Raw genomic sequence first — 15633 nt, 5'->3', positions numbered from 1 at the left:
GTATGATAATCGTCTTAAACAATACCACGGTTTGACGGTTTCGCGGTATACGGTATGTTACAAATGTTACAAAATAATAGAACAGTGAAGCAAATTTGACTTTTTCCAAATAATATATTTTTAGTTACTATAAACAACACCACTTACAATGAACAAATAAAAAAAATAAGAAAATAATAAATAATGTGTCAAAGTCAAAATAAAGTCCAAATAAACATGGTGCAAATCCTCAGTAAAAAATAGATATAAATATTTACTATCCTATAAATAGTTACATAACGAAACTAGATTCAATATGGAACATCCTTAGGTTTTATGTGCCAGCATGGATATGGTTGTCTGTGGATATGGATTTGGATATGGTTGTATGCAATGCAGACAAACAGCTGCACCTTCATTTGCGTCTTTTGAAAACAGCAAGAGCAGCAGTTCGTCTTTGCTGTGTCACTGTTTTGTCATGTTTCTGTGCTGCTGTGCATGCAAAAGTACTTAGTATGAGAATTATTTCATGCAAAACTTTTTTTTTTTTGCGTTTTATTTAGCCGCGCAGAAATGTATGCCTATCTCTCATTCCGTGTTGTTCAAAAAGCTCAGTGTTGGTCCACAAACAAAAGTGAAACCTATGCTTATTGGTTGTGATATAGCGAGTTTGAACCAATCTGGGCATGGAGGAGGGACAATGCATCAATGTATCATGTCTGGTTTGTCCGGAGACACAGTGACGAGCGTTTCTTTGTCAAATCAGCGTTGTCAAATTTTGATGACGTAACCGCACTGATTCTGGAGCCTCTGAAAGTCCGCGAATGTTATGTCATACAGCACTGGAAAGCTGATATTCTCTTCTTTATGCCAATCTTTGAATTGTATGAATCGGATCAAAAGTTATTAAACATTTAAGAGCAATACTTATTTTTAGCCGCGGGCGGCTGTCTCGGTCTTTAAGGGTTAAAACCGTTAATATGCAATTGTTCATGGTATGATAATCGTGCACGTTCAAATCGTGGTAGACCGTCATACCGGTATATTGTTACAACCCTAGCGGCAACTAAAAGTTATGCCAGCTGTGTGCTAGTTTGTACACCGAGACTAATAACCACGCACACTGGACTAACTATGACTGAGGCTATTAACTAAGGCAAGCTCGTGCAAGTTCATTATATCTAATGGAGGGATGTGCATGCGACGCAACAAACTCACACTTAAGGCGCTCTAGTTGAGATGTGGGCTTTTGTGATCGCGGGAACTACAAACGGCTGAAGTTTGAGGAAGAAGCAATGAAAAGTAAACAGGTTTGCAACCCCGTTTAAAGTTACAAATATTGGCGCCGATGAGAGCGATCATGCTGTGATATTATTCGCCAGCCGAGATCAATCCAGTGTTTTCAGAGAGAGTGCTGAAAGACTCGAAGTGGATCAGCTGTTTAATGGCCCGAATCTCAATGCATTGCATTCACTGAGTTCAGCACACATGGAGGCTAAATGTAAAATCTAACAGTGTAGATCTTTACCAAAGAAGCTCCACTTTACTAAGTTTAAATTGAAACTTTGACTCATGACAAACAGTATTGCGCAGGTGGTCATCACAAGATTATCATCATCGTCATCTTAATATTTGATAATTATTAGACATTAAGTTTGCAATTATTGCACAAACATCAATAAGTTATAACAGTATTAGTTAGTTGTTTCTGGTTTTTGTTAGTCCTGATTGATGATGTTTTCAAATACAGTAAATCTGTTATTATATAATTCACAGTGGTGCTCATTCATTTTTGGTGGGTGCTCTTAAATTTTTTATGGTGCTCCTAAAGTTTCTGAAGTTAGGAGCAACGGTGCTACCAAGTAAAAAAGTTAATTTCAAGCCCTGCATTAGACAAACACTATTTTTTTCATTATTTATTAATTCTTCTGTCATTTGTTTACAGTATAAAATAGTTTAAATGTCAAAAATTTTACTTATTTTTAACACAAAGAGAGAAATGGACTATTGTTTGTTTTTAATATTATTTTGCGCTGTATTTGGTTACTGAGCAGCAATAAATAACACTTTAGAAAATCCCATGAAAACTCCTTATATTTTAAACTAGTGGTGTTTAAAAATTAATGAATGCATAATAATCGGGATAACCGTGAAACCGTTTCTCAGACTATAAACACACAATCTGCCAAAAGGGTGATTTTGAGAATGTGGAAAACTGAATCTGTACCTAAATTTGGTATGTGGGGCAGAGATATCGTAAACATGCTTGCTTTGGAGAGGTTGAGATATATCAATGATGACAAATTGCAGATGTTTGCCCAACACATTGCTTGCGCGTGATCCTATTGCTCATGCATCAACATGAACCACAGTATGGAAATCTTTGTAGTTGAGTAATGTGACGGATTTCCAAGGACATTCGCAAAAAATGGATCATGCTTGGATCATTCAATAAAGGCATTTCAAAACTAGGGATGCAACAATTAACCGGTTTCACTATTAACCGCGCTTTAATTTGTCACGGTTAATCGTAATGGCTTCTCAACACCGTGTTTCTGCACGGACCAAAACTGCGGCAACTAAAAGTTATGCCAGCTGTGTGCTAGTTTGTAGACTAATAACCACGCACACTGAACTAACTATGGCTGAGGCTATTAACTAAGGCAAGCTCGTGCAAGTTCGTTATATCCAATGGAGGGACGTGCATGCGACGCAACAAACTCACACTTTAGATGCTCTAGTTGAGATGGGGGGCTTTTGTGATCGTGGGAACTACAAACGGCTGAAGTTTGAGGAAGAAGCAATGAAAAGTACACAGGTTTGCAACCCCGTTTAAAGTTACAAATATTGGCGCCGATGAGAGCGATCATGCTGTGATATTATTCGCCAGCCAAGATTAATCCAGCGTTTTCAGAGAGAGTGCTGAAAGACTCAAAGTGGATCAGCTGTTTAATGGCCCGAATCTCAATGCATTGCATTCACTAAGTTCAGCACAAATGGAGGCTAAATGTAAAATCTAACAGTGTAGATCTTTACCAAAGAAGCTCCACTTTACTAAGTTTAAATTAAAACTTTGACTCATGACAAACAGTATTGCGCAGGTGGTCATCACAAGATTATCATCATCGTCATCTTAATATTTGATAATTATTAGACATTAAGTTTGCAATTATTGCACAAACATCAATAAGTTATAACAGTATTAGTTAGCTGTTTCTGGTTTTTGTTAGTCCTGATTGATGATGTTTTCAAATACAGTAAATCTGTTATTATATATTTCACAGTGGTGCTCATTCATTTTTGGTGGGTGCTCTTAAATTTTTTATGGTGCTCCTAAAGTTTCTGAAGTTGGGAGCAACGGTGCTACCAAGTAAAAAAGTTCATTTCAAGCCCTGCATTAGACAAATACTATTTTTTTCATTATTTATTAATTCTTCTGTCATTTGTTTACAGTATAAAATAGTTTAAATGTCAAAAATTTTACTTATTTTTAGCACAAAGAGAGAAATGGACTATTGTTTGTTTTTAATATTATTTTGCGCTGTATTTGGTTACTGAGCAGCAATAAATAACACTTTAGAAAATCCCATGAAAACTCCTTATATTTTAAACTAGTGGTGTTTAAAAATTAATGAATGCATAATAATCGGGATAACCGTGAAACCGTTTCTCAGACTATAAACACACAATCTGCCAAAAGGGTGATTTTGAGAATGTGGAAAACTGAATCTGTACCTAAATTTGGTATGTGGGGCAGAGATATCGTAAACATGCTTGCTTTGGAGAGGTTGAGATATATCAATGATGACAAACTGCGGATGTTTGATAAAACATGGGGACAGATATTAGAACACCTTAATGCAAGAAACACAAGCTAACCAATAACCCCTTTCGATAACACAGTAATTATAGATTGAGATTAATTGAGATTCTCAATTCATAATCTATAATATTCTTAATAATGTGCCCAAACTATTATTTGACAATAACACTGTAGTCAGGATAATGCATTTTTCTGGTGATACAACAATGTTACTTTATACTTGTTTTTTTATGCATTAACCTGACCAGCTAAATTATATTTTGCTTTCATGTGCATTTATCCCTATGTGTTCTGTCGTTTGGTTGTTCTGTCATATGTTAGTGTTTTTTTTTGTGGTTTTTTTTGTATTTTATATGTATTATATTATATTGTAGTGTATTGAATTAAGTTTTTTTTTTGTATTTTGTTGCAGCAAAAAGCACATGAATAAACGCTTTAAAAAACATACAATCAAAATCTATAAATCGCTGCATCCCTATTCATAACAGAATGAAGAGGTTGTTTTGTTCTACTATACTTGTAACAACCTCAAGGGGGCGAGATATTCATTCAAATGTCTGAAGATGCTTGTCATCATCTCCAGTTCTGAGGTTGTACTCATGATTTCTTGATTCAGGATTTTTCAGCTTTATTGTAAATTCTGCCACATTTACAGACATGAAGAGATTTGAAATTATGTTACTTTCAGACCCTGGGTGTATAGATATAACACAAATTCTAAAACATTTATTTATTTTCCTTTCGGCTTAGTCCCTTTATAAATCTGGGGTCGCCACAGTGGAATGAACTGCCAACTCATCCAGCACATGTTTTACACTGCAGATGCCCTTCCAGCTGCAACCCATCACTGGGAAACATCCACACACACTCATTCACACTCATACACTACGGACAATTTAGCCTACCCAATTCACCTATAGTGCATGTCTTTGGACTGTGGGGGAAACCGGAGCACCCAGAGGAAACCCATTTTTAATAGTTTAAAGTGAGATATTCTATTGTCTTGTTGCTGTAGTATTTTATGCTGCAAAAACCTTGTAATAATTTTCTATTATTTTACAGACTTATTTCTGGATATATGATTTTTTATACATGATGATATTTCAAAAGACCTACATGTCTTTAAAAGTCCCTGTGTTAAACTGTAGAGTTGAATTTTCAACATCAAAAGTAGACAGAGCAGAGAACAAGGTCCCATTATGAAATTCACAACTGTGAATAAATGCAAAACACAAAATACAGAAGCTGTTAACAAATACAGTGCAGGCTTGAACATTATGCACAATTTGCTTTCCTTTTTTCATTCTTGTACTTCTATGCTGTTTTCTGTGCTAGTTATCACAATTTAAAGTGAATTTCCCTTATTCTAGGTCAGGGGTCACCAACCTTCTTCCTGAAGGTCCGGTGCCCTGCAGGGTTTAGCTTCAACTTGCCTCAACACACCTGCCTGGGTGTTTCAAGTATACCCAAGACCTTGATTAGCTTGTTCAGGTGTGTTTGATTAGGGTTTTAGCTCAAATCTGCGGGAAACCAGACCTCTAGGAACAAGTTTGGTGAACCCTGTTCTAGGCGGTAAAAGATGGAACCTGTAATTGCGGCAAACACAAAATTCTCTCTTGACTTGTTGAAACAGCTCTGCCAGAAGAGCACAGGCAATGTGCTGTTCTCCCCCCTGAGCATCTCCTCTGCATTGGGTCTTGTTGTTCTGGGTGCCAACGGCAATACTCATGACCAGGGGCCTCATGTACGAAGACTTGCATTGAATTCATAGTAAAACATTGCATACAAAAAGCTGTAAATGTGCGTACACAGTAAAAATTCAGAAGCATGAAACACTGCGTACACAGAATCCCACGCATATTCTCTTTAGCCCCTTTCACACAGTGATACCGGTAAATATCCGGAAGATTTCCGGAACGACTTTACCGGTAAATTCAAAAAAGCGCTGTTCACAGGCGAGGACGTTACGGAATTTTTCCAGAAAAGAGCATTCACACATCCATTCCAAAATAGCGGTAAATTCTGACATCATTACCCAGAAATGACCTCTAAACGGCTGCGCTTGTGTTTGTAAACATTTGACTACATTACAAACTCTTTGGATGGATCAGTATTGAGAACAACTCCAATAAAAACATATAGAGGAACACTTTCGCATGTCGAGATGTTCATGATATGTGTGTGTGCTGGCGCTATGGGCGCTCACGGGCACACGCAAAGCTTGAAGGTAAACAAACAACGGATTATCATAAACATTTTATCGATAATTATTTACACAGTTGGCATTAAGAAGGAACATAGAAACATTATCTGACTAACATCTAGCAGCTAAAGGTGTCTGGAAAAATATTCAAAGGCTTTTATTCTCATAAACCGCGCGGACGTGAATGCGTCTGACTGTTCTGATTGGCTAAAGCAGGTGTCTCACGTCAGCACGTTCTAGACGTGGACGCGCTGTTTCCGGCAATCTTCCTTCTGCATTCATACAGCGCAGCATTCCGGCAAATTACCGGTAATGTTACAACTTCTCTTTCCGGAAAATAGCCAGAACAAATTTACCGGTATTTTCAAAAAGGACCTGTTCACACATACAACCTTTCCGGAAAATTGCCGGTAATTTTCCGGAAAGGTCTGTATGTGTGAAAGGGGCTTTTGTACATCCAAATTAACGTGAAACTGAGCTCACGTGCACAAGCGCAAAACCCCTCCCTGCCTCCTCCCCCTAATACATATGCTAATGACTCTACTTTGGCAAAACCCAATGAAAAAGCAATGGCAAAAGCAAGCAGAAAGAGAAACTTTGAACAGAATGTGAATTGGAGGTGCTCCTTTTGGAGGTAGACCAGAGAAAAACAGTGTTATTTTCAAGTTTGTCCTCCGGAATTAATAACAAAAGAAATCAAATGGAGTGGGAGAGTTTAGCTGACACTGTTAACGCAGTGGGGTCTGAACAATGCGCTGTGAGTGAATTAAAAAAGAAATGATCCCATGTAAAGGTGTACAATTTTTAGTGTCTATTGAGGCTAAGTGCAATAAGAACACCTCATTGGAATGAGCTAGTTGAGTGATTCCCGCCCATCACTGTTTGATCAGGCACGTGCACACATAGGGCTCAACCTGTGCAGTGCACATGCCCTTTTTAGTCTTGGATAGAAAGTGCCCTTCCAAAATGATCAAAAGTGCCCCCGCGACACGGCACACCCTCGGTCCCGCCCTTCAGTACGCGCGCGACAACACCGCTCTTCATTTGTTTTTGTGAGTTTTTGTGCGTACACAGCACTGATATATAAGGCCCCAGATGTATAAAGTGAGCACAGGACTCCAAATGTATCTATTAACTAACATCTCATGAATGATTTAAAGCAGGGGTGTCCAAACTCGGCCTTGGAGGGCCAACATTCTGCATAGTTTAGCTTCAACTTCCTTCAGCACTGCCTGGACGTTTCAAGTAAGAGCCTGATTAGCTGGTTCAGGTGTGATTAATTGGGTTTGGAACTAAAATTTGCAAGACATCGGCCTTCCAGAACCAAGCTTGGACACCCCAGATCTATATACTAGCAGTATATTTGTAAGTCTACCACCTGAATACCGCTTGGGACTAACTTGGCCCATTTTTAGTATTAAGCTTTCTACAAGTGAAACAGCAGTAAAAATTTAAGTGCACATGTTTTTAATTAGTACAGCAAGTAAACAAGTATATATTAGTATACCTTTGTAACATCTGTGGTTATTAATTTATTTGTTAACCAGTTCTGGTGTCCCATGCTCAGAATTTGGGCAGAATTTGCATTTAACAACTGCACACACAGTAGTGAACACACATACACCCAACTCAACAACTTCTATCAGTACTGGGCAGGGCCGGAGTGGGACTCCTTTTCAGCCCTGGAGTTTCAAGCCTTAGACCGGCCCACCTCAGTTCACGACTGACTATATTAAAATAAGGTCATTTCCAATTCAGTTTCTAATTAAACTATCACGTCTTTTTTTGAGAAAACAGCTGCTTAATAACTTCAAATGTTCAACAACCCTAACAGTATTATATGTCTTAACAATAAAAATAAAAAAATAACATACTCAGACGAGGATCAAACTCCGGGTCGGCAGCGTCGTAATCTAACGTGCTATTCACTGGACCACAACAGTTGTATATTGAAGAGTGACTCATCTGAGTTATATCATCATTAACCTGCAGGCTGGTTATATATAAAAAGAGCAGAGCTGCGGTAAAATGATTAATAAGAAGACTGTGGTCAAGTAAATAAATAAATAAATTTAAAATGTGTGACTGCTGAAAGCTACAGATTCTGGAGCTAGGGACACCAGCCCTCACGGCCAAAAAACGGACCGGCCCACTGGGAATTCTCCCGGTCCTACCGATTAGCCAATCCGGGCCTGCTACTGGGGTTCCAACAACGAATGCACGAATGCTCTTAGAATAATCTTAATTAAAGCAAATCTGGCTATATCTAGGCATAGTCGAATAATAAGTATATGAAAAAGGTCTTACCTTGCTCCTCAGACACCATCGTTCCGTCGTCCTTGTGTAAATTCCACATGAGTAAACCCCCAGTGGACAAAACGCCAATCAGAACACAAAGCAGACTGTTGCATGACTCATGGGGCACGTCCTCATCATTTGCATGTACTTCAGGTCACGTTCGAATGTCATCCAGACCTGAAGAGTTTCTCCGCCATCAAGAGAAATCATTTGTCAAAACAGATACAGTAAGTTACTATTGAATCATTAACATGCAAGCCTCAGTGTTTGATAAGCCACAACATTTCCAACTAAAACAACAATTATTTAAATTCCTCCTTTTTTTTTAAGTTTATATTAAATGCAAGTGGACTTCTATTATGAAAACAGGTGACGCAGATCGTTTACTATGCATTACGACTGCGTGAATGAACAATCTGTTCAAACCAATTCAAATTAATTGTATCTATTTACTGTGTTCATTGTGAAATTGAATGTGTATGCTTCAAACAAACATGTAGAATGCTGAATCGTGTCAAATCACTCAGTTCAACTATCATCGGTTCATATAGAGTTGGATATTAATTGATATGTTTCTTAATTGATATTATAGCTTAAAAAACACACCACAATACAGCTCTATCCAAAAATAGCATATTTCCATACTAGTATGCTACAAACAGTATGCGAGCAAAGTAGTATGTCCAAATATATAGTCCATCTTGAGGGATGTAAACAAAAACGAATATCCCGTTTTATATTTTTCATTTCTATAGCTTCTGAGAATCCAAAAAAGGGCCACATTCTGATAACGTTATGGTCAAATTGCCTCGTTACAGTTGAAAATGTTCATGGACCAATGACATGACCACATTGAAATGGTCTATACAATTCGAAAAACAGTATGTGAGAAATATCCGGATGTCCTACTACTTCTAGCGAGATTTTGAAATGCACTTTAAATGGACACAATGCTATTCCATGATGCACAGTAAGAGAATTTATGAATAGAAGAGAAGCAACGCAACTGACGCAGGTAGGTCACGTGATCGTAACAAAATGGAGGATTTAGTACATCCAAGTTACATTCATACTCCTCACATTCATACTGTATAGAACTTGCTTTTCTAACGGCCGAGTAGCACGTTTAAATACAAATGCAATACCTACAGAGTAGTAGACAATTTCGGACTAGGGATGCTCATAATAATCGATTAAACGTTAACCGAAATGCTGCGTTTTTAACTGATTAACGGTATCAGCTAAAAGGTTTTAAAAATATTACTATATATATTTTTTAAAGTTTGGCTGCATAAGGGGCCGATCACAGTAAACGCGCTATTTGTGTTGAGATGGGCATCTTTTAAATAGTTTACTAACAGCCACGAGCGTTTTGCGGCGCCCTGCACGCCTCGCGTTTTCGCTGTTGCACGCTCGCAATTGAAAAAAAGTCAACTCTGAGTGGAAAAAGCACGTTACGTCAATTGAATCTTTTTCATTCTTCTATCTAAAGAGAGCAGAGGCGGGGTTTACATTGATTAAATGCATATTTTCCATGGAGCAATCGATTTGAGGTAGCCTGCTATTTTTGTTTGACGGAAGAAAAAAAAAAAAAGTATATATTGGACTAACAGCATATGCCAGTTTTTAAGGATTCAGTCAGTGTTTTCATTTTGTAATCTAAACTTGCCAACTAGTTAAAAAAATCTAGGGCAGGACTATTATTTTTATTCTTCTTTATTTAATTTAGTGAGTTCTACACTGCAGGTGCTTGAAAATGAGCTGTTGTTCTAATGCTGTTAAAATAAATCAGTACTTTAAAATGCAATATTCAATGTTTTTTGGGGGGTTTTTTTGTAAATAATACGTAAATAATAATTTAATATTAATCTGACCAGTTAACCGTTAATATTCGGTTAACGAGTGGTGGTTGTCGGTTGGCAAAATTAACGGAAACGAGCATCATTATTTCGGACACAGCCTGTCTATCTCTATTGTCAAGTTCAGTTATAATTTAGCCGTTGCCCACAACAGATCTTGTGAGCAAAATGGGTTAAATTTACTTTATATTACATAAACAATTCCTTAATTCAACTTTTTGCATAAACCTCATTTTATTTATTGGAAAGTCTTTTATACACAAATGCGAATGTGTCAATGTGAATTGAAACTGTAATAAAAAAACCATCACAGACTCTCACAACAAGAAGGCAATTAAAACTTAGAAAACATGTGCTTTATTTAATATTCTGCATTAATTTGTTTTTATTTGTCATGAGCCTTTATTGTTTGTTTCTTTTTCTCTCTCTGTCTTTCCGTTTCTTTAACATTTAAAATTTATTTTCAAATTGTTATATTTCTCTTGTTGCAAAAAGTAATATTTGTATTGCTTGTAACACTTCAATCAGTATTTGTGTTTCTATTTGTTGTAATGGCCTGTTGTTATTGCAATAAAAAAGTAAAAATAAAAAATGTATACTTTTCGAAGCATTTCATTACTACTGACGTGAGAGCAATTGGTCTAAAATCATTGTTATCCACATGAGTAGTTTTAGGCACAGGGATTATAGGAGATTCATAAGAGAAAAAGAAACCATAAACCAAAAAATGTGGGCTTGCATGAAAGGTTTACATTAATTACAGCTATTATATAATCAACAGAGAAAAGGAAATTAAAAAAAATATATTTAAAACGGTTTACGTGTCTTTAAAAATGCTGACATAATGATTCAAAATGTAGCAGTTTTCTTTATTCATTCATTAATTTTCCTTTAGCTTTGTCCCTTATGAGGGGTCGCCACATAAACCACCAATTTATCCAACATATGTTTTACACAGCGAATGCCCTTCCAGCCACAACCCAGTACTGTGTTTGGACTGTGGGGGAAACCCACGCCAACACAGGGAGAACATGCAAACTTCACACAGAAATGCCAACTGGTCCAACAGGGACTCAAACAAGTGATCTTCTTGCTGTGAGGCAACAGTGCTAACCACTGAGACACCATGCCACCTAGCACTTTTTTTTTCTTTTTTTTTTTGCTTTTAGTAAATCTTAAAAAGAAAGAGAGTCAAACTCAGCTAGAAAAATAGTAACAAAGGTCGTTTAGAATATCTGATGAGAAACTGAAAAATGTATTCATATGTGAGAGAGAAATGCTAGTTTACCCTGCTGAAAAATCCAGCTTAAACCAGCCTAGGCTGGTTGGCTGGTTTTAGCTGGTTGACCAGCCTGGTTTTAGAGGGGTTTTGGCCATTTCCAGGCTGGTTTCCAGCCATTTCCAGCCTGGTCTTAGCTGGTCAGGCTGGAAAATGACCAGCCAAATCCAGCTAAAACCAGCTCGACCAGCCAGGTTTAAGTTGGATATAGCTGGTTTTGGCTGGACTTCCAGCTTGGCTAAGCTGGTCAAGCTGGTTTTAGCTGGTCATCTCCCAGCCTGACCAGCTAAGACCAGGCTGGAAATGGCTGGAAACCAGCCTGGAAATGGCCAAAACCCCTCTAAAACCAGCCTGGTCGACCAGCTAAAACCAGCCAACCAGCCTAGGCTGGTTTAAGCTGGATTTTTCAGCAGGGTAGACATTGTTTTTAGACCACACTAGCTTTTAACCTTTCAACCAACATCCTTAACTCACTAAATTTAATTTCAGGTGGACTTTATTCTTGTATCTTGCTTGTGAGAGTGTTTTAAAATGTTTGAATATTCTGTTTCATTCATGTTTGTGGTTTAGGCCGCTGTGACAGCTAACAGCTTTAAACGCGCCTTGGGGATGATTACACTTCAGTTTATGCCCTGAGAAAAGTCACAAGATGGAAAACACTCACCTCTCCATATCAGCACGTGCTTTACAGGGCTTCTTCAACTCCAGACTGCAGACAAAGTAGGTAAAAAAAATCAAGCATAGCTTAGTCGTGGCTGCCACCTAGCGGGAGCCAAGCTAAGCTCAACACATCCAGCGTCTCCGAAGCGGTCAGCGGTATGCTCGCTTCTTTCAAGCCGGATAAAGTGCATCTGCAGGCCGCTGAATCACTTCCTGTGCGCCGCCGCTGCTCATTCATCGCCCACACGCTCTCAGGGGATTAATACAGCTCCAAACACTTCCGAAACTCTGGATACAATGAACACATCAAACCTCTGTCAGTTAACAATGGGCTTGATGTAATGTGAAAACATTTTTGACATATATTAGTTTGGACAACACAGCGGGGATGTGCTGGATAATGGATTGACTTTTGGGAAATGAGAGGAAATCCTTAATAGCACTTCCCCAATTACTCATTGTATAAAGCCATTTGATAGATAGATAGATAGATAGATAGATAGATAGATAGATAGATAGATAGATAGATAGATAGATAGATAGATAGATAGATAGATAGATAGATAGATAGATAGATAGATAGATAGATAGATAGACTTCTGAACGTTTAAGAAATCAATATTTGGTGGAATAACCCTCATTTTCAATTACTTTAATCAGAATTTATACCATAAAGATGTTTATAATGTAAAAACAGACCTGTAAAATGTGTCAGATTATACAGTAACATTAAACACCTGATAATATAATAATGCTAAATGTTTCATTAAAACAAAAAATCATACAAATAAGACTTAAAAGTAGCTTTATTTATATTGCACAATATATTACCGTGTGATTTATCTCATTAATTCAACTTTTGGTGAGCAGAAAGTTTTTTTTTTATAACATTTAATCCAGTCTGCCTGAACTATTTGAGTTTACTGTGGTTTCCTGTGAATGTGATCTAGTTTGGTGAAGGGATTTTCTTGTTTGTTTACGCTAAGCAGTTACCAAGTTACAGTTGAATCCTGAGTCTTCAACATTCGTCATAGAAACATGGCTCACATCACCAAACATCCTGACCTGATGAAATTACCAGTCAAAGAGATATGATGAATTGATATTGATCCATATGGGAATCCGTGTGTACAAGCGAAGGCTGTTTTACCTAGAGGGAGATCTGTTAGCATTCATATTCATCTTCAAGACACTTAGCTGGCTAACGCAGGTTAGCATACCCTGCTGAAAAATCCAGCTTAAACCAGCCTAGGCTGGTTGGCTGGTTTAAACTGGTTGACCAGCCTGATTTTAGAGGGGTTTTGGCCATTTCCAGTCTGGTTTCCAGCCTGGTCTTAGCTGGTCAGGCTGGAAAATGACCAGCTAAAACCAGCTTGACCAGCCTGGTTTAAGCTGGACATAGCTGGTTTTGGCTGGACTCCTAGCCTGGCTAGACTGGTCAAGCTGGTTTTAGCTGGTCATCTCCCAGCCTGGCCAGCTAAGAGGAGGCTGGAAATGGCTGGAAACCAGCCTGGAAATGGCCAAAACCCCTCTAAAACCAGGCTGGTCGACCAGATAAAACCAGCCAACCAGCTGGTTTAAGCTGGATTTTTCTGTAGGGTAGGGAAAGTAACATAACTTAGAACTTTATGGGACATTCTACCAGAGACGTACATTATCTGTCCCTGGAATAAACATGTAAATACATAAAATAAAAGTCATTCATCTTAAAAATTTCTAAAGTTGACTGATGGTTGATTTCTGTGAGTTGTTCTGTAATGGAATATTCATTTGGTTCACAGATTTTTCATTCATTTTTCTTCGGGTAAGTCCCTTTGTTTATCAGGGGTCGCCACAGCGGAATGAACCAACTTATCTGGCATATGTTTTATGCGGCGGATACCCTTCCAACCAAAACCTAGCACTGGGAAACACCCATACACTATTGCATTCACATCAATGACTGTAAAAAATATGGACGACGCGACAGCCCTTTTTCCCATTGAACGCCTTGAGGGCAAAACGCCTGCTTGACGGGCACAAACTGTCGCAAAAGACTGCTGAAATTGGAGCCAGACATGCGCAGAAGGATTGTCTGATGGAGCCAGAGGAGGAGCCGCGAAAATGAGCAGAGTCGAGCTTCCAATCAAACGCTTTATGTAAAATCAACTACGCCCCCCGAACTTCTCAGCATGCGTTTGCTGTCATATCAACACAAATGGATGTAATAACGTTAACAAATATGAGGGTTTTATATATTCAATCGCGCCAGCTCCAGGCCGCAGCGCATAACTTACTCGCGGCGTCGCGGGCTGATTCCGGCTCGCATGCGGCAGCACCGGCTCGCTCGGCCGCCGCATCTGGCTCGATTGACTCGGACTGGAATCGGGCAGTGAGTCCAGGCATCCGGAGTAGGTCCAGCAGAGGTAACATTAGTCAGTCTGAGCTCTAAGAGATAAGTCTCCGGCAGGCGAGAATCTAGCCGGAACTGTGTTTTGCTATCTGGGTGGCTAGGCGTGTAACAGCAAACTAATAAAGCCCGAAAAAAGCCCTGAACTTAGCGAATAAACAGTGTTCCACCAGGATCATGTATGTCAGAAACTATAGTTTACTGCTGAACTCATTTTGTCATGGTAAAATAACACAGAAATCGAATAATAACATTTCAGTCTACTTCAGTCTCCTGCCGAAGCTCAAACGCCGCGCTTTGAGAAACTGTCAATCACAGCTGTAAATCACGATGACACGCCCAGCATTAAATTACTGCTAAAAACAAACTGTTTACAAAAATGAAGATCTGCACCTATTTCAGCACAATAACCAGTGCCTCAATCGACCAGAACTATCTTTCGGGACATTTTATTGCAAGTGTAATATTTTTTTTTATTTGGGCTCAAGTCTCCTTCATTAACACGGAGGAGGCGGGCTTTATGACTTGTACTGCAGCCAGCCCCCAGGGGGCGATCTAACGGCCGAAACCTTCACTCAAACGTAGGCTTGCGGCACACTTGATTCACATACACTGCGGTCAATTTTATTCATTCATTTTCTTTTCGGCTTAGTCCCTTCATTAATCAGGGGTCACCACAGCTGAATGAACCGCCAACTTATCCAACACATGTTTTACGTAGCAGATGTCCTTCCAGCCACAATCCAACACCGGGAAACATCCATACACTCTTATTCACATACATACATCCAGGACAATTTAGCGTATTCAATTCACTTATAGTGCATGTGTTTGGACTGTGGGGGAAACCCGAGCACCCGGAGGAAACCCACAGGAATGCAGGGAGAACATGCAAACTCCACACAGAAACCCCATCTGACCCAGCCGGGGCTTAAACCAGCGACAGTCACATTTGCATGGAATTTAACATAAAATGTGTGCAATACACCTTTAAAGCTATGACTCAAAGCAAGTGACAATTTGATGGAGAAGCTAACAGTGATCAAGGATGCGTTCAATCATTGAATTGAATGATTTTATGCTTGTTTTTGTATGAATTTTTGAGGAAGACAAGCTTAAAGGTCAGTCCTTGTCACATTATTA

The 15633-nt window shown here is 38.7% G+C and overlaps 1 long non-coding RNA gene across 4 annotated transcripts in view; it reads right to left on the bottom strand.

The window, feature by feature from the left end:
• LOC137488601 (uncharacterized) overlaps positions 1-12141 on the bottom strand; it is a 234019-nt gene extending 221878 nt beyond the window's left edge. For 2 of the 4 annotated variants that reach the window (XR_015519084.1, XR_015519082.1), the window contains exon 1: positions 8313-8512. This is a non-coding gene — a long non-coding RNA (uncharacterized LOC137488601). Of the gene's footprint in view, positions 1-8312; positions 8513-12105 lie in introns of those variants that run through there. The other 2 variants (XR_015519083.1, XR_015519085.1) reach the window with 2 other exon arrangements.
• Positions 12142-15633: the final 3492 nt, after the last annotated feature.

The sequence above is a fragment of the Danio rerio genome, chromosome 20 (genome assembly GCF_052040795.2).
Source record: "Danio rerio strain M-AB ecotype USA chromosome 20, GRCz13ab, whole genome shotgun sequence".
Classification (NCBI taxonomy): Eukaryota; Metazoa; Chordata; class Actinopteri; order Cypriniformes; family Danionidae; genus Danio; species Danio rerio.
The sequence above is the reverse complement of the archived record's forward strand: the minus strand, read 5'-3'. Positions and strand labels throughout refer to the sequence as shown.